The sequence below is a fragment of the Sphaerodactylus townsendi genome, linkage group LG08 (genome assembly GCF_021028975.2).
Source record: "Sphaerodactylus townsendi isolate TG3544 linkage group LG08, MPM_Stown_v2.3, whole genome shotgun sequence".
In the NCBI taxonomy this organism is placed as follows: Eukaryota; Metazoa; Chordata; class Lepidosauria; order Squamata; family Sphaerodactylidae; genus Sphaerodactylus; species Sphaerodactylus townsendi.
The window spans coordinates 86481995-86506989 of record NC_059432.1 but is presented as its reverse complement, the minus strand read 5'-3'; the positions used below and the strand labels follow the sequence as shown (position 1 = coordinate 86506989).

The 24995-nt window shown below is 42.6% G+C and overlaps 1 protein-coding gene across 1 annotated transcript in view; it reads left to right on the top strand.

Moving 5' to 3' along the window:
* WWTR1 (WW domain containing transcription regulator 1) overlaps positions 1-24995 on the top strand; it is a 108764-nt gene that overhangs the window by 39488 nt on the left and 44281 nt on the right. The gene's annotated exons all lie outside the window — the stretch shown is intronic.

Below are 24995 nucleotides of genomic sequence, written 5' to 3'. Positions count from 1 at the left end.
TAAATCAGTTAATTCAAATCTTCCCTTGTTTCTTTATTTTTAAGTTCTATTTCTCATGCCCCTTCATTAAGTGGGGGCTCACTTATTTTAGTGTATGCCAGCTACCAAAAATAATTCCTGTGTAAGCATCCTAAAATAAAATATATTTTCCATCTTGTTCTTATTGTGTTGTGAGGATAACTCAAATGAAACACACATGTTATGTTTAACTGGAACCTATGTATTTCAAAATCTTATCTAGAAGATCGAAAGCAAAGAAGGAACAAAGTGCTCATCTTGGTTCAGCTTTGATTTTAGGCCTATCTCACTCTTGAATCCCTGAGAAGAACCAGCAACTGTCCATTAGTACTAAGGACTCAAATAGTGAAATTCTTCAACCTCTAACCTGTTTCATTATGTGAAAGCAGGCTCTCTGCTTTGTTGTTGGGACTGCTATATATAGTATGATCTGTTGCGGTATATATTGTCCTATGATGTAATTTCTTCATTGTTTAATGTGCCGTGTTAATACCTGTACTTTGTTTCAGATTTTTACCTGGTTTTAATTTCCTCATCTTAGTCCTATTTCATTACTTATTTATTAGATGTTGCATCCTATTGACTGCATTGACTTACACTGCGTAAGCTACCTTGTGTGTCAGTGAGAAAAGCATACTACAAATAAAGTAAATAAATCATTTATGTATTTTTTAAAAAAACAACTTGTCTTTTTCTCCTTTTAAAATGCTGGTGGTACAAAGGGGCAGCCCATTTTGATAGTTGAAACTGGCATTTGAAAGGTTAAATCCTTCTCCCTTTCCTACATGGGCCAGTGCAAATTGAGGCTGTATGCTGCTGCTCATTTGCATTTTATAGGCAGATGGAGATGCTCCTGTCTATTCAAGCAGAGTGTTTCAGTTGCACATTTGTTTTTGTTACTACTCACAGTGCTGTAAATCTGCCTCAAAGCATACAATAGCTTTAATCAACTTTGGCACACAAGTTAGAAGCATATCAAGGGTTAATGCTGTGGCATTGCACCCTGTAAGACTTTGCATTATGACAAAACTGTGCATATGATGACCATTTCTCCAAGCCTCTCTTGAGCGACTAGAGCAGCGATGGCAAACCTTTTCGAGACCGAGTGCCCAAACTGCAACCTAAAACCCACTTATTTATCGCAAAGTGCCAACATGGCAATTTAACCTGAATATTGAGGTTTTAGTGTAGAAAAAACGGTTGGCTCCAAGTCGCTCGTTACTCGGGAGTAAACTTGGTGGTAGTCGGTGGTTTTGCTTTGAAGCAATTGTGCAACTCTTTGTGAATCACAACCCTAGGAGGGTTTACTCAGAAGCAAGCCCCATTGCCAGCAACCGAGCTTACTCCCAGGTAAAGGATCACGCTTTAGTTCTTCCCATGAAAATCAGTAGGGTTTAATAGCACTTAACAGGGTTACCTACACTGCTTCTCCAAAACTAGGTCTTAGTTTTAGTGCTAATAATCTCCCTGAAATAATTGCACTATTATCACATGACGAACTCTGTGCACGCATGGCCACAGAGAGGGCTCTGAGTGCCACCACTGGTCTAGAGAGACAACAGATGAAATCTTGCAAAAACCGAGATATTGGTAGGGAGATCCATTTTTAAAAAGGGTGAAAGAGGTGTCAGATTCATGGGGAAGAGAACAAGAAAAATTCACAGTTGCCTTCATGTATGGTAGTGTGTGTCTTCCCCGCCCAAAAGGAAAGCAGTGTGAGAAGCTGCTTCAACAGTTATGGAGCTGGAAGTTTACTTCAATGCCATTCCAACTGTATCCAAAGGGGCTTACTTCCGTATAAGTGGACATTGAATAGAACTGAGCTGGAAGGTAGCAACATCCAGGAGTTGAAGAAGACAAATGTTGAGTTAAAATATCCAAACTACCTTCAGTTTCATCTACTCCCCCACCCCTTCCTGGGGGCTTGGTCTTATTTACCACAGTCTTCACTATGGCTCTTGTGGTATATGAATGCAGGCCTCCTGAATTGTTCTCTTGTGCCTCCCTCGCTACAATGCGGGCTGGGATTCTAGCCAGGTCTCAGTGGGGGAAAGAGCAAAAGCAATAAAGCTGGCATTTGTCAAGGCAAACAAAGATTTGAACGACTGCCTGCGAGTCAAGTCACAAACTGTAGTGAAAATAAACCATGGTTTTGTGTTATGTCTGAACCAGCCTTGTTGAATAATTTCAAACCAGAAAAGTAAGGAGCTGCAACAAGAAAGCAGTGGGTGGTTTTCACCGCACATTTATATTTTGTATGGAAAAGAAAACAAGCCAACTGATGCAACACGCTTGTTGCCATTTTTGCCAGTCAACATTAGCTTCTTAACCTTAACGGTAAGGGATAGAAGTAAAGGACACACAAATGATGTCTTGTATGTGTGGTCAGGTGACATATGAGCCTGGAAAAGTTACATTCGACCACCTTACAGTGATTTTCACCTCTGAAAGCTTGTGGAATGATGGAGTCAGTGTTTCATACATTTTTTTTAGTGGCTGTGGACATTTACTGATCAGTACACCCAGATCCCAGATCTGAGAAGGCACTATATGATTACAAAGCCAGGATTACTATGAAATAATCACTGCATAGCCCTGTTCTTCTGTTGTTTCTGGTCATGCATGATTCTCCATCCCTTTGAGGACCCTTTTGCTGTGAGATTGGTCCCATCTATGTGTTGGTGGCAGTACTTGGCCAGGCTTTAAACAGCTTGCCAAAGCAAAACAGCAAAGATGCATTTGTACCCTGCTGTACCTCCCAAATTCATCTGCTTAGAAGGGAGAGATGGAGAATGGAAGGTTTTTTATTAAGCTCTGTAACTCTCTGTGACTTTTAAAATTATCCTGAAGTTTACCTGTCATAAAATCATAGACGTGGGTGGTATTTTAACTGCTCTTAAAATATCTTATTGTTTCATTGTTTGTTTCATTGTTACGGGCTATTGAAACTCATTTCCACAATGTGAACAGACCTTTCTGTTTTGGGAAGTGCTGGCCAAATATGCAGCAAGTTAAAACAAATGTATATATTTGGTACATTTTAGCACATGGGTACTTATCTCCTAATTTATGCATTACTGGAATAGAATGTTCCTTATTGTTCTGTATTACTAAACAGACAAACAAGGGAAATGGCATAACATGATACTGGATATATTCAACATGGAATGGATTCACAAGGCCTCACAAGCACCTTCTACTTTCCGCTGCTGGTTCCTGGGGTCCACACTATGACCAGCCGTAGTTTGTGATGGAAAGCATTCGGAGGAGAAAGTGTGTCTGCAGTGCTTTCTTCTCCAAGTTACCTTCATCCAAGTTGCCACTGAGATTTCCTGACATGATAGTGGAAAGCATCATCAAATCACAGCTGACTTATGGCAACCCCAAGGGTTTTCAAAGATGTTCAGAGGTGGTTTGCCGTTGCCTGCCTCTTCATAGTGTCCCTGGAACAACTTGGTAGTCTCCTATCCAAATACTAACCAGGACTGACTCTGCTTAGCTTCTGAGATTTGATGAAGATCGGGCTAGCCTGAGGCATCCAGGTCAGGACTTTCCTGACACAGGTCCCTTCTGCACAGGCAACACAAACAGATTAAATGAGCCTGTGTTGCTTATGTCGCCATTTGCACAGTAGGTGCAGGAACCATCTGGAATCGCTGAATCCTGGCATCAGGATGTGGCATGGTTCGCACAGGAAATGCTGTGTTTCCCTGTGGACCGCACATCCGAGAATCCCTTCTGCCTGAGAATCTCCCACACACTTACTGGAACAAAATGGTGGCCTCCTGGAGAATCCACCATATTGGTGGATGGAAGGGGGGAGGAAATAGAATGTGTCCTACTTGCTGTAGTTTGCACAGGCAAGCAGGAAGCATCTGAAACCTGGGTTAAAGGAAAAAAGTCGCTAATTTAGTGATTTACATTTAACTGGGGTTCAGTCAACTATAACGGGCTAGAACTGTTTGGCAGGCAAGTTCTATGTGAACTTCTCCCTCCATAATGCTTTTTTCACACCCTTGAACCCGTTATATATGGCCTATGTGGAATCACCCATAGTGTCACAGATGTCTTTGTCATTTTTTTTGTTTGAGTTGCGGTGTCTATGCTAGTGAAGGCATTGTGTTTGTATTTGAGTGGTGGTTTTAGTACCACCACTCCACTGAAGTTTTGGGATTTCTTTTGGCAAAATTAGAGGTTCTCCCATGTTTGTAGAAATGTTTCCCCTTTCTGTTCTTGACCCACTACAGGGATTTTTTAAAAATCTGCATGCTGAGGCCAATTTCAGAATTAAATATATAATGTAAGCACATTTGTGATTTAATCTTTACCATAGGTCACAGCTTTCAGGACAGAAAAAATATTTGTATTCCAGGTCACAGCCAAAAAAAAGGATTTATTTCCCTGTAATTTCACTCTTGATTGCAAAACTCAAATGGTCCTTTAGAAAAAAAAATAACATGGTGGCTGTTAGAATATCTCTCTTATGCAGAGTTTTAGAATAAAATAATGGTGATAATAGCTAGTATTTATACGCCACTTTAGAATGGTCATGTTGCATACATTATCTCAGTTAAACCTAACATGAACCTTGTGAGGTAGGTCAGGTAGGTGTCTTGTCTGCTTTTCTCTTCCACTACTGTTCCCTTGTGTGCTTTATCATTTTAGTTTGAAATCCTAAGGGATGTCTTTTGGTGGATGTGAGCTATCTAGTTAGCATAACTTATGGTAAAATGACCACTTGGGCCCTTCTTGTTACCACAAAGCATGTGAGAGTTATACTGCTGGCATTGGTTTTAAGCCTCTAGACTCCAACAAGGAATTAACCTCACTCCAAACTTTCTCTCATTTCCTTTCTTTTTTTCTCCTCCTCCACTGCAATCAGTCTGACTGTCTGAGCCCTTGACAAGTATCAGAATATTTTTCCCTTTCTCCGTCCACATGTGAGGGAAGAGCCAAAATCTGGGAATCTTGCTTGCTAAGGATACTCTTAATTATTCAAGCTCTATTTTGATCAAATAAGTTCACATTCTGAACAAAAGAGTCTGTAAGTATATAAGCATTCCATGGGTACAAAAGGGAAGTACTAGAGCACCTGAACATAAGAAAAATCAAATAGGGTTACAATCCTCTTTCCTTAAAAGCTAAACTTGTCCCAGGATGGGAAACAGTAAAGTCTGCTCCACTGCCTATGTGATCAGACCAGAGTAACTTTTGCTACTGTCTTTTTGAGTTGACCTAGTTATCATACTAAATTGTTTTATTGGCCTCTCCTCACCTTGGAATTTGGAAAGGGATGTGGGGAGCCCAGCTTTCCCTTTTGACAGGACTCATGAGACTTCACAGAGTACAAACCAGAGGTGTAGCTAGGGGAAATGGAGCCCAATGCAAAATCTGAGTTTTGCGGGGGGGGGGGGCAGTGTGGACGGCCTCCCCACAACCAAAGGCCGCCCTCCCCCACTATGACCAAAGAACAATTTTTGCACCATGTCATCTCAAAGTCACAATCACATTATAGAACATGCCCCAACTCACAAATCTGAACACATGCCCCAACTCACAAATCTGGGCTCCCTAGTTGGAACAACATTGAAAGTGATGCTGTTTGGGGGTGGGGAGTGGAGGAATCCACCCTGAAACAGCATCACTTTTAATGTTGTTTAGACTAGAGAGCCCAGATTCTCCTTTTAAATCCACTTTAAAGGGAGAATCTGGGCTCCCTAGTTTAAACAACATTGAAAATGATGCTGTTTCAGGGTAGATTCCCCACCCACCCTACAAACAGCATCACTTTCAATGTTGGTTGTTGTGTGTTTTCCAGGCTGCGTGACCGTGGTCTGGTAGACCTTGTTCCTAATGTTTCACCTGCATCCGTGGCTGGCATCTTCAGAGGTGTATCACAGAGAGAAGTCTGTTATACACTGTGTCCAGACTTCTCTTATTACAGACTCCTCTCTGTGATACACTTTTGAAGGTGCCAGCCACAGATGCAGGCGAAACATTAGGAACAAGATCTACCAGACAACCGACACATGGCCAGAACACCCACAACAACCAGTTGAATCCATCTGTGAAAGCCTTCAACAATACTTTCAAATTTTTTAAATCTAGGGAGCCCAGATGCTCCCTTTAAATCCACTCAGAAGGGACCAGAAGCGTCCAGAATCTGGGGAAAATTTGAGTGTCCCTGTCAGGGGAGTAATGTTTAAGTTAGCAGTACCAAAATTTCAGGCTACTTTCAGGAGACTATCCTGGCGATACTAGCCAGGTTTAGTGAAGTTCGGTTCAGGGGGTCCAAAGTTATGGACCTTCAAAGGGAAGCCCCATCTACTATTAGCTCCCATTGGAAACAATGGGGGATGGGGCACCCCTTTTGGGGGTCCATAACTTTGGACCCCCTAAACCAAACTTCACCAAACCTGGCTGATATTATCAGGCGTGTCACCTGATGATAACCTGAAATTTTGGTGCAGCTAGTCTAAAAATTGCGCCCCCTGCAGGCCGACAAAATAAAAACACTAAAATATTTTTTAATTCATTTTTGACGTTTTGGCGCTCCCTTCAGGAGTGTGCCCAGCGCATCGCGCACCCCCTCGTCCCCTGGTGGCTACGCCACTGGTACAAACTCAACATTCACAAACAAAAGTAAAAAATTCTTACACAGATAACCAGGTGAAGTGCCACTTCATCACAATATGATAAGAAGCTGAGGATAGCATGGTCCTCCATGTTATCCTAACCTCAACTCGGTGAAGTGAGTTAGACTGAGAGAGAGTGACTGGTGCAAATCACAGGTAAATGGAGAATTGAGCCTTGATCTTCCAGGTCCTAGTTGTACAATGTAACCACCACTTCACTCTGCCAAAGTCTAAAGCAACTGAATGGGTATACTGAGTTGGATCTAAAGGTCATTTCTTTGTTGACACAAGGCAATTCTGCAAGCAGAGTGACAGTCCCGTCCCCCACCCTCTATGAAATGATGCTGCTGAGGAATAAGAGATCATAAGAAACAGTATGAGGGGAGAATTAAGGGTCAGCAGGGAGTTGGGGGGGGGGGGGCGATGACTGCAAAATCACTCTCTTCTTTCACTAGTAGAAAACAACCTTTGGGTCAAACCCACTGAGCGTTTGACGAGGTGATAATATGAAGTAAAATACCTCTGAAGCACTTTGTACTTTTTGTGTACAGAATATCTGCAAGCCTATCCTCTCCAGCTGATGAAGCCTTCCTTCCTAGGCAAAGGTGAAGGATCCCATGCAGGCCTGAAACCTGGCATTTTTAAAATTAGGTAATACTTTCTTGACAGGGTTTTGGGAGGAAAAAAGTGCTTTTCAAATTTGTCACTCTCTAGTCTAGTGCCACTGCTGAATCTGAAGTCAATCTGATTTTGCTGAATCTGAAGTCAATCTGACTGCATTACTTTTTTCCACTGGTGGCTTCTTCGTTACCTTAATTACTGCAAGAAGGAAGGGCTCAGTGGTGGAGCACATGTTTTGCATATGGAAAATCCTGAACATCTCCTTCAGACTGGTCTCAAGCAGCTGGAATAGGAAGTGACTTCTGCTTGTAGATAGCTTTGGGCTAGACTGACTAATGGCCCATTCGAATATAGGGCAGCATCTTGTATTCATAAACCTCCTCATTACCTCCCTCCGTTCTTGTGTATAAGGACAAAATACAGCTTTACTTTAGATTGAAGAAAGTAATCTAGGGCAGGGTCACAAATGCTCTGTGAAAATTGGCAGTATTTCCTTGTACCTTTTCAGTGCAAGACTGCACTAAATTCCCACCCACCCCCTTCACATTCTTGAAACAGAGTTTAAGACTGAGCACTGGCACGGATCTTCACCCTTCTTCAGCTGAGGTCAGCTAGCAGCCAGCAGACATTCTCTTTATTTTGGAAAGGTTTCATTTGGGCAAAGACGGGTCTCTTTTAACCAGATCCTGCCTTTCATGTGTTTTTGATGGCAGAAGACCATATTTCCCAGCCATTTGCAAACACTGACTGTCTGGCAGGATTTCCTGGATACACAGTAGTTTGGAGATTGTGAAAGGCTAACATTCTGAACTTCACAGATTAGTCTGGTTATTTGTACTGCCTCTTTTCTCCCCCATGGGAATTAATCAGCTTATCACTGGAGAAGGCCACCGTGTAGCCTGAGAATAAGTCACTGGCTATTTTGTACCCTTCTCCTTCATCAGTGGGCATCTCTCCTTTCATGGAGACCTAGCCCCATTACTGTCAATGGAATTTGCTTCCCAAGAAGGTGTGCAAGGATTCAGTATCAAGGACAGCTCATGCTTCTACATCCTGTTGAACTAAACAGGTTTTACTTCCAAGTATAGCATAAGCGTTTGTGAGATCCTGTACCTGGAAATTAAACCTGTGGAGTTCCCCTGTATTTATAAGCATGAGCTTGCAATCACCAGAACTCTTATCCTAAATGCATTTGGATATCAGAAAGAAAAGATAATAGAGATATTAATACAGAGGGGTCCTCTTCCCCCATAAAGTATTGTTGTGCTTCAAGTCTGTGGTTGGCCCTGACCTGGATAATGCAGACTACCCTGGTCTGGTCAGATCTTGGAAGCCAAGCAGGGTTAGCCCTGGTTAGTTTTAGGATGGGAGACCACCAAGGAAGGCCATGCAGAGGCACTGCTAAACTACCTCTGAACATCTCTTGCCTTGAAAACCCTACAGTGTTGGCATAACAGTGTTGGTTGTGACTTGAAAGCACAAAAAAGAAAGAAAGAAAGAAAAGGTTTGTGGTTCCTTCTGGGCTGTCTAGGTCAAAAACAAGGATTAGTTTTTCCAAAGATACAGACAATTGTGGTTTCTGGTGTATGCTACCATGCTGCGCTTTTGTTCATAGGTTTTTCAGGTTTTTATAGCCTTTCAAAAGCCTGCTCAAATTGTTTTGACCGAAAACAAAAGAAGTGTATATATACATCATAGAAATGATGCTTCCATTCTACTACCTTTAACTTGCTTTTCTCTTCAGCACTAGCATTTCAATACATCTAGGCTTGGCAGTATATAGTATAGGTCGGATTCCATTGACCATTCAGACTCCTGTTAGGCTTGAGAAAGGTCTTAACCACAAAGACAGTAGTATACATAAATACCTGAAATGGGGGGCAGGGGGAAACAACAGTTCTGCTTCTTGTTAGAAATGGTGTTGCTTTAATATAGAGACAAACTGGTATAGCGGTGTCTGGGACCAGCTCCCACCGCCAGCCCAGACTCTGTTGCTGACACAGCATTCAGCATGCCCCAGCTGGTCCGTGACAAACCTGCTGCCCAGGAGAGGCTCTGGATGCCTCCACCCCATTGCCAATGCAGGAAATAGTGGTGCGGGACAGTGCAGAAGCACGGTCATGGCAGAACCCGCCACCCAGACTACAGCAGACTCTGTCAGCTAACCCACCTTCAGTGGGGCTGGGGGTGGCATGGAGCAGCCAAGAGGATGGTCAGGAGAAAGAGGTCCATCTGAGACATCAGTCAGCTGGGCCGGCACAAGCCTTCTGGCCAACACGCAGCCCAACACCGCGGCCCCGCCAGCCACCACCCCAATTACCAGTTCACGAAGGGAAGGAAGGACGGCTCAGGGCACCACCCCGGGGCTGGTGCAGGAGCCACTCCACAAATGGATAGAATTCTGAGCACAAGCGGAACTTTGATTCAAACTCCTTAGCAGCTATAACAATGTTTTGTGTATGACTATGGTCCAGACACTATCTGTCAACCTAAACTATCTCAGAGTTTTGCCAGTAAAATAGTGGAAACTTGCTTATATTTATCCAAGGAAGCATGGTCTACAAGTCATTTTTTTTAAATGGCTGGTTTAAATATTGTAAAGAAAACTGACAGGCAAAAGACAGATTAATAGGAGTGCAAAATTAACTCCATGACATGACCATTCTATTTTCAAACTATTGAGCTCTGTGATTACAAACAGCCACTGTGATTAGATAAAAAGGGAATTGTTTTTTTTCATTCAGAGAGCTTTAGAAAAGTGTTTTTTTTATTAATCATCCAAAGAACTGCAGCAGAGGGGCAGAATTGGCTTGCAAACAAGAGATGTGGCAGTACTAAGACCTGGTTTGCATGAACTGTTGTATGAATGTTCTAAGGAAGTAAAACTTTTTTTACTAGAGAAAGGAATTCCTAAAGCCCATTGTGTTGACATTTGGAAACTCTGACTAGAATTGGGAGGAGAAAAGCATAGTGTCATAGGAAAATCTGAGCAGTTCTATGCACATTTGAAGAAATGGCATAACAGAATCCTCCTAGAGTTCATTTTGTTGTCGTTTCTGTGATGGACTTGCATGGATCCACCAAGCATCACACACCCTATGATCCATGTTGTCGAGTTCCCCGATCCCCTTTGTAGCCTAGGCCAGGCGGCAAAACAGAGAAGTCAATCCAAGTCTCTGACCGCCCATAATGTACAGCTGATGGGACTGCATTTCGTTTGATGGCTCACAAAAGGTGTGTGTACCTGCTCTAGGATGTTCTTACTTGACACATAAAGAATGTGTCTGAATTAAATGCTCTGGAACTAAATGCACAACTGATTCCTCTCTTCTGTACCTCCCTAATTCTAGTTTGGCAACAGCGATCAAAAAGCTACAATATCGGTCGTAGTAGTAAAGCCTTTGAGATGATGATTAAATTAGGGAGGGAAAGTCCGTCGACAATACAATCACAAGTCCCATCCTCTGTTTCCCCTCAATTTTAGTTTGTTCTCATAGGCCACATATTCGTTCCAGACCATAGGATGCTGCATAAACTGTTCATAGAGAATACATTGCATTATGGGGACAGTGGGGAGGCAGCAATTTCATGCTTGTGGGAGGTGGAGACCAGAAAAGGATCTCCCCCACAACCACACAGGGCTCACCCAACAGAGATTCTGATAGGGAAGGAGTACAAACGAGATTTTGGGGGGTTGTTCCAAGCTGTCAGTTATATACAATGAACTTCTCCTTTAACTACGGTTCGATTGGCTAGTAGAATCTCCCCACTAGTCTGCCTCCTCGCCACACTGTGCCAAAATTATATTCTTGGTCCTCACGACAACCTTCGTGGTGACAGAGATTTTTCAGGAATTAGTCCGTTGCTTTCATTCTCCACACTGGAGGAAGGAGATCAGTTACGTAAGCATTTGTGCGACTCTTGTTTTGCAGTCCCTCCATCCCAGGTCACTGGACTCCAATCCTCCTGTGTGCTTTTTCATTTTCTTCCAAGTTCATTTGCCTGCTGGAGGTCAGGAATGTGCTCAGCTCATCTTGTTGCTCCTTTGCATCTTGACATTGCTCTAAATAACATAAAGGATGTTTTACAGCAGTTTAATGAGACACTTTCTACATGGCTAGAAAACACCCTCAGTCATTCTACATAGTAAACACTTAATCAGTAGAGGTTGTTGAGTGATGACAAGGTACCAGTTGACAAAGTATTATTACTTTGGAGGAGGAGGACGGAAAAAAGAAATTGCCACCTAATGGAATAGGTGCTGGATGAGAATGGTGAGAAGGGAAGCCATGGATGGTAACCATTGCTGCCTCAACCATATTCCTTTTTTTTATCATAATTTTTAGCTTTCTTGAAATTAAAAAGGAACAACATAAATATACAGAATTACATAATATTAAACAATTGTTAATTGAGAGCAAATTGTCCAACTTACATAGATTCCAAAACAATATTGTCAAAAAAACATAACTTTGCTTCTCATGTCGTCCATTTACCCTCCACCAACGTCCCACATCTCCCATCCCTCCCCCCCCCCTTCCCCTTTGGCTTCCACTCTAGCTTTCCATCACTTAAACGACATTCTTTAATAAACTGGAGACAAAATAATAACATTATTACTACAGCATTGTTTACTTCCATTAAATTCTGTTATTGCAAATATACTTAATATCTAGCTGGATGGACTGACATCTTATAAGTTTTATAGACATATTCAATCAGATTCCTGATGGAACAGTTCTGTCTTACAGGCCCTGTGGATCGTATGAGGTCCCACAGGTCTCCAGTCTCATCACTCTGAAATTTGGGCCCCTTCCGCACATGCAAAACAGTGCGTTTTCAAACCACTTTCACAACTGTTTGCAAGTGGATTTTGTCATTCCGCACAGCTTCAAAGAGCACTGAAAGAAGTTTGAAAGTGCATTATTCTGCATGTGCGGAATGAGCCTTGGCATCTAACCTGAAAACAGCAATTTTAATTTGAACTTCTCTTCTGATTTAAAGGAGCTTTTACGTGACTTACCAGATGGTAATCGTACCATCGTGCATTAGAAATGTAAGCGTTCACCGAAACAGCACCCTAGAATGTACAGAAGTGAAGGACCAACATGAAAATATTCTCGATATGTTTATTCATTAATGTATTTCCCCTGAAATGCTATAATTTTAAGAATGCTTACTTCATCCAATATAGGGCTTATCAATAGTGCTGGACCCCACAAAAACTGATTGTAGATATCCCATGTTTCCTTTTCATACGCAAACCTTGAAGAAACAGACAGGTAGCTCAGCTAGATGGCTTAAGAAAGGTCCTGCCTTGGTTATAACTTGAGTGGATCTGGAAGAAGGTAACAAAACGATGTAAAGCTGGAGACCTGATTGGCTAGGTACATAGCCACAGTGGAACGTCATTGGAGACATGTACGCTAGGATTCACTGGGGCCCTTGAATAGAGGTCGGGGAGCTTTCTGAAAGTAAGGGGGTAGGAGGGACTGGCACCCCTGAAGGAGTGGGTCTGACAGCTGTTATACTAAGCCCATAGAATCAGTAGAGCAAGGAAGCTCCCCTTTATACCACACTACGACCTAACTCAGCAGAAACCACAGATTCTGATAGAACAAAGTGGTCAAATCCATGCCATGGTATAATATGCGTGTTTATTTTTTCCCCTTAATGCTATATATAATGATGTCATTCAATGCCCTTTCCCTCCCTCTCACGTTCCAAAAGAACTGGGATTTGATCCAAAATCTAAAGGTTAAGTTATCAGTAGAACTCAAAGAATATGTTGTTTCCAGTTGTGTAGGACCACAGCATATACTCACAAGGAAATTATCCAATGACTTAGCGGGCTTTAGTAGAGCATTCTTAAAGAGAATGCAGATGCTGGTGAAACGGCTTCAGGAAAAAGAGCAATTCTTTTCAGGAAAGCAATGATTTTAATTAGTAGTTCATGTAGGATAATAGATGCTGAAACACTGTAGTAATATGCATGCTTTGGTATAAAGCAGCTGCTGTGGCTGCTTAGTGAAAAGTCTGAGTTTGTGACACAGTCTATTAACGTGATAATTTTGCATTGTCTCTTCTTTTAAAGATCCTAAATAGTCACAGTATCAGCAGAAACCAAATATATTACATAAGGCACCACTACAGATTGAGATGTTTCAATGTGAACTAGGTAGCAGGAGAAATCTCCTTTGGCAGAAGAAGCCGGGTGTAGCCAGTGGACTTCCCCATGTGTGTGTGTGTGGGGGGGGGGGGGGGAATCAAATGGTGGCAATTTTATGCTGGGTGGAAAGTGTTGTTTTCTTTCCATTATTATTCAGTGGGGGAAAAAATCTAATTAGCCAAATTGCTACTAGACTATGTTCCTATTCCCACTAGTACTGTGTAAGTATAAATAAATAAACCCAGCATAATTTTCCTTCATGCTAGGGGTCAGCTCTGCTTAGGACTGTATATTTCAGATTTACAAGTTCCTGTCAACATAGTCCTAAAAACTCTTTCCTGGAAGTAAGCCCTGAGCAGGATTCTGAATAGACCCACCTAGACTTGCCATCTGTATCAAATTTCAAAATCCCTCGGCAACAATTAAAACCCACTTCAAATGTTTCCAGATGTATGTGTTCAGGTGCCCTATGTGTAAACCCCAAAAGGCAAATAATGAATTTAACTAACGGCCTTCCTGATAGTGGCTTTATGAAACTTCAGGCTGTCTTGCGTGAAACAGATTGTCTAGATCAGTGGTTCTCAACCTTTCTAATGCCGTGACCCTTTAATATAGTTCCTCATGTTGTGGTGACCCCCAACTATAACATTATTTGTGTCTCGGTTCCTAAGACCATTGGAAATATGTGTTTTCCGATGGTCTTCTTAGGCGACCCCTATGAAAGGGTCGTTCGACCCCCAAAGGGGTCGTGACCCACAGGTTGAGAACCGCTGGTTGAGAACCCACAGGTTAAGAACCATTTCAGACCCATTTCATGGCTGTTTTTTGGAGCAAGGTATCCTTGGTCATCTTGATGGATGGTCTGTACCAAGAGAGTGGCTGAGGGAACTGCAGCCCTGTTGATTCTTCTCAATCCATCATGGGGTAATTCTGGTTAAGATTACTGAACTGGGGGCATCATTCTCTGATGGTTTGGTCCTACTCAGCTGAACATGTCCAGGTGGTGGTGCGGGGGTGTGTGGGAGGTTAGATACCACGGCTCAGTCTCATCGCATTTTTCCTATACGAGCCTCTATTCTGCTTAACCTTTGTGTGAGGTTTCTGAGAGTGATTGTTCAGAGATCTGAAGTAAGTGTGTCCTGACTTGCGCAAGCAAGTGGTCTGGGGCTTGGAGAAAATAATACAATGGATAAGGGTCAATAAACTGGAGCTCAATCCAGACAAAATGATGGAGCCAGTCATCCTGTTCTAGAGGTGGTAGCACACTTCATGAAAGAGTAGGTTTGCAGGTGAGTAGTACTGTAGGTTTGTAGATTGAGAAGTATTGTGACACTCAGGCTTGATACAATTGGAAGCTCAGATTTCTTTTTTTAATTGGTTAGCCCAATCTCATCATATCTCATCAAGTAAGCATGGTTGGCTCTCATTAGTATTTGGATAGGAGACCAACAAGGAATTCCAGGGTCACTATGCAGATGAAGTGTCTCTTCCCTCGAAAACCCAACAGAGTCACCATAAATTGTTTGTGACGTGATGACACGTTACATACACACATGCATACAGTAACTGCATGATGTAGTGGTTAAGAGCATTGGACTTTAATCTGGAACACCGGGTTTGATTCCTTGCTCCTTCTCATGAGTGGCGGACTCTAATCTAGAAAAACATATTAGACTTCCCACTCCTTCACATGCAGCCTGCTGAGAGACCTTGGGTGGTCATAGTTCTCAGAACCTCTCAGCTCCACTTACCCCACAAGATGCCTGGTGTAGGGACGGGGGAGGGGAAAGCACTTGTAAGCTGCTTTGAGATATCTTACCGTAGAGAAAAGCAAGGTATAAAACCCCAACTCTTATTCTTTTTTGAACTTTGGCTGGTTTACTAGCTGCAACAGTTCCCTGAAAATCAAAATTTGACCACAGTCATCCACTGTCATACTTCGTTCATTATTCAGATTAGTGTGCTTTATGTTGTCACAGTGTTATAAGATTTACTCGCTGGGTAGGGGAAGGCTGATATCTTACTAGTCATGTGTCTGAAACTTCTCACTTCCCAATAATGGCTTGTTTTTATGTATTTTTAATCTTGCATTCTTAAAATACTAATTGATATAAAAACTGAGTGTTTAGTACTGAGATCTGAAATGCCAGAGCCCTCTGGGGGTGGGCGGTATATTAAATTCAACAGACAGACAGACTTGGGTTCAAATTCATGCTCAACCACACATTTCATTGAGAGAACTTGGGCCAGTTGCAATCTAATTTAACTTCAGAGGGTTGGTTGGAATAAAGATCAAATTAGATAACCCTCTTGTATGCTGCCCTGAGCTCTTTGGAAGAAAGTCATGATATAAATGTAGAAAACATACAAAGACAATGAAGCAGCTATTCTTTCATGATTCACATTCAGTACAGTACTGTGGCTGATGTCAATATCTTGGAACGACTGATGGGAACCAAGTCTCAGGCACTGAAAAAAAGCAGGTGCCAAACCTTATTATTTGCTAACTTTAGCCGGCTGTTTATTTCCTGGTACTGACAGGGTTGCAAGCAAAAACTTCCAAAAATAAACATGCTGTGGCATTTTGGCATCTGCTATACTGAATGCCAGAAGAGGAAAGTCAGCATGGTAAAGTCCAATCTTGTCATCTCTCTGAAGCTAAGCAGGGTCAGTATTAGAAGGAAGACCACCAAAGAAGGCTCAGCTGCTGAAACTCTCTCTCTCTCTCTCTCTCTGGGTTCCATATTCTTTGGGTATATATTCAGAGTGAGGAACACGTTCTTTAAAACAAGGGGCATCAGTTGAAACCACACCATGGTATATACACCAAACAACAAAACTAACATCTTCCCCTGAAAATAAGCATACAAGATAGCAAAGGAAAACTCAAGATTACTTTCAGTCAAAATGAGCTCACTGTATTTTACAAAAAAAAATCAATTGGTCTGTAAAATCTAACAGTTCAGAAAGCTTCCTGAAAGCAGCCCATAGGAATGGAAGACCCCTCTTGCCAGTAGAAAGCACCTTTGCTAGTGGGACAGTCCGACACACCCGTCAGGCTTAGAATGGTGCAACTGTACTTAGGACTGTACTGTTAATGTGCACATCCCACAACTATCATCATAAGAGCTATTTTACAATACATATATACTTGAAAGGAACATAAGACAGTCTTGGCTTTGCCTGAATTAAGAAAATGACGACCATAAAGGATATGCAGACCAGAGTCTGTGGATTTAAATAGACAGGTGCAGGATATAAAATATCCAGTAAATGCTGGGGAAGGAGGGAACGTTCTAAAGACTAATTTGATCTGGTGGTGGACAGCAACACACACATACACACAAACACACACATCATCCCACTGGTTTGAACAGCTGTCAGAAGAATATCATTGGGAAATTAGCTCAAAACACTCTGCCTGACCAGATCAAATGAAATACAGGATTTTCCTTAATTATTTCTACTTCCATCTATTTTTTTAAACCTCCCAACCACCCCATTCCACATGCATCTCCTGTTTTTCACATAAGTCACCTTAAGCCTTTTTCCCACTTTTCTTTTTTCTTTTTAAAGGGATGCCATTTCTTGTCCATTTTTGAGAAGCTGCAACTTCTCTCTGTGATACACCTCTGAAGATGCCAGCCACAGATGCAGGCGAAATGTTAAGAACAAGATCTACCAGACCACAGCCACACAGCCCAGAAAGCCTGCAACAACTAGTTGCCTTAGAGGCCTCTACATCCAGGGGCTTTGACATTTTAAAATGTGGCAATAAATAACTTTATCTCATGATTTTAAAGACCTTTTCAACAGCTTATTTAGGTGGGGGTTTTAAAACTGCTTTGGAAAACTATATTTAGAACTTTATCAATATAAAGTTGTGTGGAACTGGTTTCTCTCACTCTCAAAAGCCTTGTGGTAACTTGGGTGAAAGAGATGCAGGTCAAATTTAACCCCTGGTGGAAATAGAGAGCACACAGTGTTTAGTGGTTGAAGTTTATGAGAGGAGTGGAGCTTGAGAAACACACAAAATGATTTATAATTGCACTTCTCAATATGTATATTTACTGGCCACAGTACTTCAAAGCAGACCTGTGTGTCCAATCCCCCCTCCCCCAACACTCTCTCTTATTTCTATTGCTATAAAATGTGGGTTCTCAACATCATGTGTAGGTCACCCTTAACACCGTCATGTTGCAGCAAGCAAGCTAGTAAGTATTTGCATGGGCTACTAATTTTTCCAGAAGCTAAACTCTTCCAAATTCATTTTCAGTTGACCCACATTATATGATTTTTCCTGTTTCACCCCCCTTGGTAAATTTACTTGATAAAGTTAATTTCAATAAAATGAATTCTTTGCCCAGCATCAGGCTCCAAGCTGATTTGTCTTTTTGTAATGTTGAAAGACAGAAGGCACCAATTTAAAAAACAAAATCCCTGTTCAGAAACGTTAGCAAGCACTTGACACCACTATAAATGATTTGAGGGAGTAAGCAGCATCTCCTTTTATCTATGGCATTACGTGGCAGCTTAAAAGGAAGGACTCTTTTTTTTAACCGGACCGTCCCAGTGATTTGTCAGTCGGATCAATTGGTGACTCATATTTGGGGTTAGGAAGCTTAGGCTCAAATCCTACCGCTCCCATAAACATTCTGGGCAGCGTAGGACAAAACTCCATCTCTTCGGACATATCGGCATCACAGATGTAAACAGTATTTAACAGCATAGAACAGTGGTTAAGATGCCAGACTAGAATCTGGAAAACCCATGTTTGACTCTCTACTCTGCCGTAGAAGCTTGCCGGGTGACCTTGGGCCACTAACGCACTCTCAGCCTCATTCCTGGCAGCTAGTTGGATGGGACCTCCAAAGAATACCAGGGGTGTGACATGGAGACTGACAATGGCAAACCACCTCTGAACGTCTCTTTCCTTGAAAACCGTATGAGGTCGTCATAAGGCATTTGCGACTTGACGGAAAAACGCATACACGCAAAAGACATTACTTATCCCCAGCTAAGGAGAATTATTCTTAGGGTAAGGGTAGGAACATCCTGCAAAGAATTGTCAGTTCTCTTGCCATGCTACAGTTCTTTAGAAATTCTGAGAGAGGTTTTGATGCCCGTGTGTGAATTTCTGTGTTTCTCATTTCAACCCCTTTCCTTAAAATGCAAGTAGAAACTATCAACTTCACTGGCTTGCTGTAATACTGAAAGGGGGGGGGGGCACAAAAGAACACTTAAAGAATGCATAAGGAATATTCCTAGTTCTTGGGAAAGCTGTAAATGCAAAATAGTTTGTTACTGAGATATTGGAGTGGGCAGTGCATTGCATTTACCTTTACAGTGAGATACATATGTATGCAGCTGAAACTGCCAGAGATTAGCTCTAGAGGTAAGTGAGTTTGGATGCCTTTCAGCCAAGGGAGTGGCCACACAGGCCGGAGGGGCATGCTATCCAAAGCAGGCTGGAGCTTGCCTTGCAAAATTAACCTCAGCAGCAAGCAAGGCAAGCCCAGTTCCCTCCTTATCTCTGTCTTGCTTGACAATGGTAGATAAGAAAGTCTTTGGGAGAGGTGGTGAGACTGCATAAAATCCCAGAAGTAGCTCCTAATTGGGTTGGACAAACTATGCCATTAGGACTTGGAGAGGTTGGGTGACGATGAGATGCATAATTCTTGGCATCAGCTTTGCAATCCATATGCACTTGGGGAGGCAGTGAAATAAGTGTTTTTAGATATTGCTATGATAGTAACCATACCCTTCTTCCTCCTCCTGCAGAACAGCATTTCCATTTGTGGAAGGGGTGGTGGTTGCAATTTCTTCCAGTTGCCTGTGTCCATTGTAGACCTCCCACTTTGTCCCGTATGGTGTTCCTGAGGGCCCACTCACCCCCAGGAACACAATTCTGGGGGTCAGTGTGCTACAAGAGAAAGTCCTGCTGTGTGAAGGCTGGGAATCGTTGGGCGAGGCATTCTGTAAGATCTTTTCTTTTCGTCTCTCCTCTGCCTGCTCATTTGCCATGCTCACAGCTAGACTGTGAGCCCATAGTACACAAAGTATATATCTGCCAAGGGGCCAAGGGTCTGATATAGTGAGGCCTCCCCATTGCATTCCTGCGGCCTTAAGGGTGGTTTCTAAGGGTTTACTGTTAAATTATGGTCTGCCTCCCATGGTACAGCAGGAAGAACAGTTTTGGCCTGATGCTGTTTCTGAGGGGGAAGGTAGGGGAAAACAACAGAGCAAGCCATATTCTATCTGGTCTGGAGAACAAAAAAGTTGGGCAATGATTTGGCTGTGCTTTCAGGGATGTAAACAGATTTCCCAATGTTTAATAATGGCTCTGTATAGTTGGAAGGGGATGACTGGGTATTCTGCAGGACAATGTAAGCTGTCACCCGGTGAAGAGCGGTAAATGAGGGAGAACATGTGGGTTGTTTCTGATGACTCATCAACTTCCCATTTGCTGTAAAGCAGGCTTACTTTTGATGTGGCTCAAGCACAAAACCCGGCCCCAGGACACAAAGCCCTGGTAAAGGAACTCATGTGAGAGTTGCTCCGGTAGCTAACACATACACCCTGTTTAAGCAAAATAACAGACCTGCAAATCTCTCCGTTTCCTCCTTTTTAATGTTTCAGATGACTTAGCAAGTTTTGCTTCTGGTTTAATGAGGTTTAATTTAAAGACAGGAAATAGAAACTGGTTTGGTCAGGTATATCATTACAGGTAGTAATAGCTGGAGGAGGGGGAAGACAAGACTTTGCATGCATTGCCTGCTATTAAAAAGAGAGAGATTCTGTCTCTCTCCTGCTCTTGGCTAGGGCACCCTGGAAGTGAGGGATTAGAACCTAGTCACTCTTTATAAATATGGTGTGAGTCATGACTTCAGAATGCTAGAGGACATAACAATCTTTGTCAGTGGGAAGCGAGTGTTCCACAAGGAAACTTAGCCTTGCAGGGGAATTCAGAAATTGGTCTCACATATCCAGGATAGCCTGGATCCTCATTTTGATGTCAGTCTTCCAAAGTGGTCTCACTGCAAATTCCTTCCATAGTGTCTGCCTTGTTCTATCCAGAATACTGGATCCCTTACCCCTGAGATGTGAACGTTATATATTAATACCTGCCTTTTGCTTCCATGCCAAGTATAACAGAAGGTTGGATGGGTAGGAGTTCTTTTGGGGAAAGGGTTTGTTCACCATTGCTCCCTCCCCTCAGGATCTTCACTTATACTCTACCTTTCTTCTCAGTGGGTACCGAAAGTGACTGACATTGGCCTCCTTTTCTCCATTTTATCCTCACAGCAACCCTATGAGGTTGGCTAGGCCAAGAGTGTTTAACTGGCCCTGGGTTACCCAGCAAACTTCCATGGCAGTATACGGATTTGAACCTGAGTATCCTAGATTCTAGTCCAGCACTCTAAACCACTATACGAGTGGCTCCCTTTGAGATGTCTGCAGTGTTCTTTCTGGAACTTTTGAATTGGATGATGAGGTGCTGGATCAAATGCTGGGCCAATAAATGGATTTCAGCTCAGACCTGCTGAAATTGTCAGAAGGATGGTAACATCGGTCCTCAATGCATGAAAAATTATACATGGGAAATTTTAAAAATTGCCTGGCATCAGAGTATAAAAATGAATCTGTCTCCGTTTTCATGCTTGCCAGTCATCTTAGCCTATAAAAAGCATAGACATTCCCCCCCACCCCCAAACAAGAACTGAAATGCACAGGCTAAATTTAATCCGGTTCTAGGATTTAAAAATAAATAAGTGTCTGTCCATACTGTGCCAAGTTCAGCAGTTTAAGCTAAGTGCTGCTTTTCCTTGAATTCTTCCAACTTGAGAACATCAGTATGAATGCCAGCCTGTAGCCCTCCTGCAAAGTGGACTCTGCCTTCATGTTGTTCTCCAGTGAAGTTGAAATGCTTTCCCCTTTGTCTGGGATGCCACCAGAAGGGGCAATCTAGGGCACTCAAAGCTCCTGCCTTGAGGCTTTTTGAACATTGAATGTTTACACAAAACATTCCAACATCTCTCTCTTCTTCCTTTTAATGCAGCTGCAGAGCTTCAGATCTGTTCTCTCCTCACGGTTAACCAGTTCTTTCAAGCACTGCATAGCTCCTATTGATCCACTTCTTGCTTCTGTTTATTTTTAGTCTTTCATAAAATGGGATAGCTTATTTAACATTGCTAATATATTGTCGAAGGCTTTCACGGCCAGAATCACTGGGGTGCTGTGTGGTTTCCGGGCTGTATGGCTGTGTTCTAGCAGCATTCTCTCCTGACGTTTCGCCTGCATCTGTGGCTGGCATCTTCAGAGGATCCTCTGAAGATGCCAGCCACAGATGCAGGCGAAACGTCAGGAGAGAATGCTGCTAGAACATGGCCATACAGCCCGGAAACCACACAGCACCCCATTGCTAATATAGGCTACAGTGATAGGGTTTGTGCCCTGCTGGAAGGGAGGGCTAGGTTTACTTAAGTATAGTCCTCAAATAATGACAGCAGCCCTTTTCAGGTGTAATGTTGGGGAGGTGTATGGAGCTGCCTGTACCAGGAACGCCGATTATTTTTCTGATACATGTAGCTGCCATTTTGTCTGAAATGGGTATGTATTCTGCTTCAGAACGTGCTATGCACGGTGCCCATTTCAGACAAAACAATATCCTATCATGAGGACTGCAGGCAGTACATGAGCCTAGTATGTGTGGTTGGATACTTTCAAATGTATGATCCGAAAAGGGCTTTTAATCTCAAGTAAAACATGTGAAAACTCTTCTGCTCAGACCAAACAAAGCAGATACGGGGTTTCATTTCACCTGGAGTACAGTTCTTTTCAATGGAAGCCCATTGAGGTCTTGATCCATGAGTCATAATGAAACGATGAGAGATCTAGGGACCTATATGTGAAATTTCAAGCCGTGTTGCTTGCATGGGTAGATATGAGTAATTTGGGTTAACGTTCACTTCTTGACTCTGTGAACAGTATATAAATGCAAGTAAAAAATTGGCAGGGGCTCCCAAACATTATGTGAATATCCAGAAATGAATCCCAGAGTTCCACCCCCCCCTCCTCCTGAACCATCAATTTATATGTAAATTCAGCCTGAGACTTTCTAGTTTTGCTTTTTCTAAATGGCTCACTATGGCAGGACCTCCCCTTCAAAGCCCTTTAGGGCACGATGTCTCCTGTAGGCAGGCCCAGATCTACATTTTGTTGAAGGGGAACAAAAGTGCAAAATGACACCCCTCATATATTATATACATTTTTCTTTATATATACCTATATCAACAACTCTTTTAAATGGCAGAATAAATTACGTTGACCTCTAGGAACGGTTAGTGACTAATTACATTTTAGATCATTTTATCTATCTGTAACAGTTGAATATTCTCTCAACCCTTCTGCACACATAAAATCCCAACCCAAGGAGAACGTTTTGCAGCCTAGCCTTTCACTTGAATTAAAAAAAAAATACTGCACACATGGGAGACACCAAACACATCTTATACTCGTTCACAGCCTGATAAAGTACAGCCCAAGAAAAGCTTTATCTGCTAAAAGCTAAAATGACTAAACTGAAGCTACTGTAATTTAGTCACTGGAAAAGACAATAATCCTAGGAAATGTTGAAGACAGTAAGAAAAATCAACATATGATGCATTGACTTAATAAAGGTAGCCATGGCCCTCAGTTTGCATGACCTGAGCAAGGCTATTAATGAGAGGATTTTTGGAGGTCATTGATTCTGTCAGCAGTGACTTGATGGGACATAACACACATGAAAGAACTTAATCCTTGCCCCCCCCCTTTCCCAGATGTAAAGTCAGGCTGTTGAGGGAAAGCCATGTCTATCAGATGAGGGGGCAGGTCTACTAGTGGCCATAGGCAAAGCCAAGCATAACTCAGCTCCCAGTTTTAAAGTGGTGGGGAGAGGTCAAGAGAAGAGCTCTTCTCCTCTCTCTTATTCCATCATTAATGGTCACCAGCCCCCAAAACTCTACTCCCCTCATTTAGAATGTGTCTTAAGCCCACCCCCACGCCCCCAGTCTTTCATGCCCAAAGCCTATGTAATGGCCACTGTCACATCACAGTTCTTGAAAAAAAGGGGGGACAGGAAGACAAGGGATTGGAAGGTCCTGCCGGTAGAAGAGCAGAGGTTCCCTGAGTTGGGGGAAGGAAGGTGATTAGCAAGGCCAAGGAAGGTTACCAGGGGGTCTGTGTCTTCCACTGCATAGAACTTGATTTCGTTGAACTTTTCCTCAGGAACGTTTAGTTCCCCTTCCTCTTTGCTTGCCGCAGTCTCATCCAACTAATTATCTAGTCTCACCTGCAGCTTCTGCCTTACCAAGCCCTTCCCCACACCTCCTAGCAGCAGCCTAATCAAAGGAAAGGGACGGACTCTGCAGAATGAGCCTTATCTCCTCGGCAATTCAGTCTCCCCCATCTTCTAGTGGCAGCCTAATTGGGGGAATGGGGCATACACAATACAGAGCAAGCCCTCTCTTCTGGGCAGTTCAGCCTTCCCTGCCTCCTAGCAGCACCTAATCGGGGAACGGGATTGTGCACTGCAAAGAGAACCATCTCTTCCAGGCAATTGAGCCTCCCCCACCTCCTGCTGCCACCCCTTATCTGCCTATCACGCATGGCACCTGCCCCACTCACCCCCTAGGCCCTGCCTGTAGGTATATTTTAAGTTACGTGAAAGGAGTGTATAGAATTGGCTGGCAGAGCAAAGGGTGGGGACTGAAATGGGTTCCACAGAAGTGCAGTGCCTTTCATTCTAATTTGGTGAGCAAGAAAGCAAATGCTAGAGCAGGGAGTGTTTGTGACAGATGTGTTTCCCAAAAGGGTGGATGTCACTTGGCATGACAGCATTGCTAGGATGCCAACACCAGGAGTGAAAGCACTACTGATAACAATGGTGGCTTTTGAGTGGCAGTGGTTTTAAAATAAACAACGGCATTTGTCCTATATGTCATCTCTTATAGTATCCATGACTGTCTTGAGAGAAGTTCCAGTAAAAAGATTTGGGATCTCAAATTCACTGGGGGTGGGAAACTAAATTAGAAACCCAGCACAAAATGTGGAATTGGATCCAACCTGTTTTTCTTCTGGTGAGAAGGGAAGGGGAGGTTCTTTTTGACTATTAAAGAAAAAAACTATGCTGGAGATCATGAGAACTGTATGTATAAAACCTATAGGAAATAGGACTGTAGTAATGTATGAAATTGGGTGAGATGGAGTAAAAAATGCTGGCTGGATCTAATCTTTGTGTTATAAATTACTTTCCCGGTTTGATGTCAGTGACTCACAAATTGCAGTGAAGGGCATGCACATGTTTTGACTTGCTAACATTCATAAAATCCAGTTCACTCTGAAGCTAGAGAAGTTCTCTGTGGAGATGCAGATTTGGTTAACATTAAACTGTTGGATGGGTCATTGGTTGATTTCTACATTTCCCTGGGATGCTCCTGAAGTGCAGGAAAATCCCCTCCTAAAACAAAAAAAAAGTAGCACGGAGAACGCCTGTTGGGAAAACTTCACGC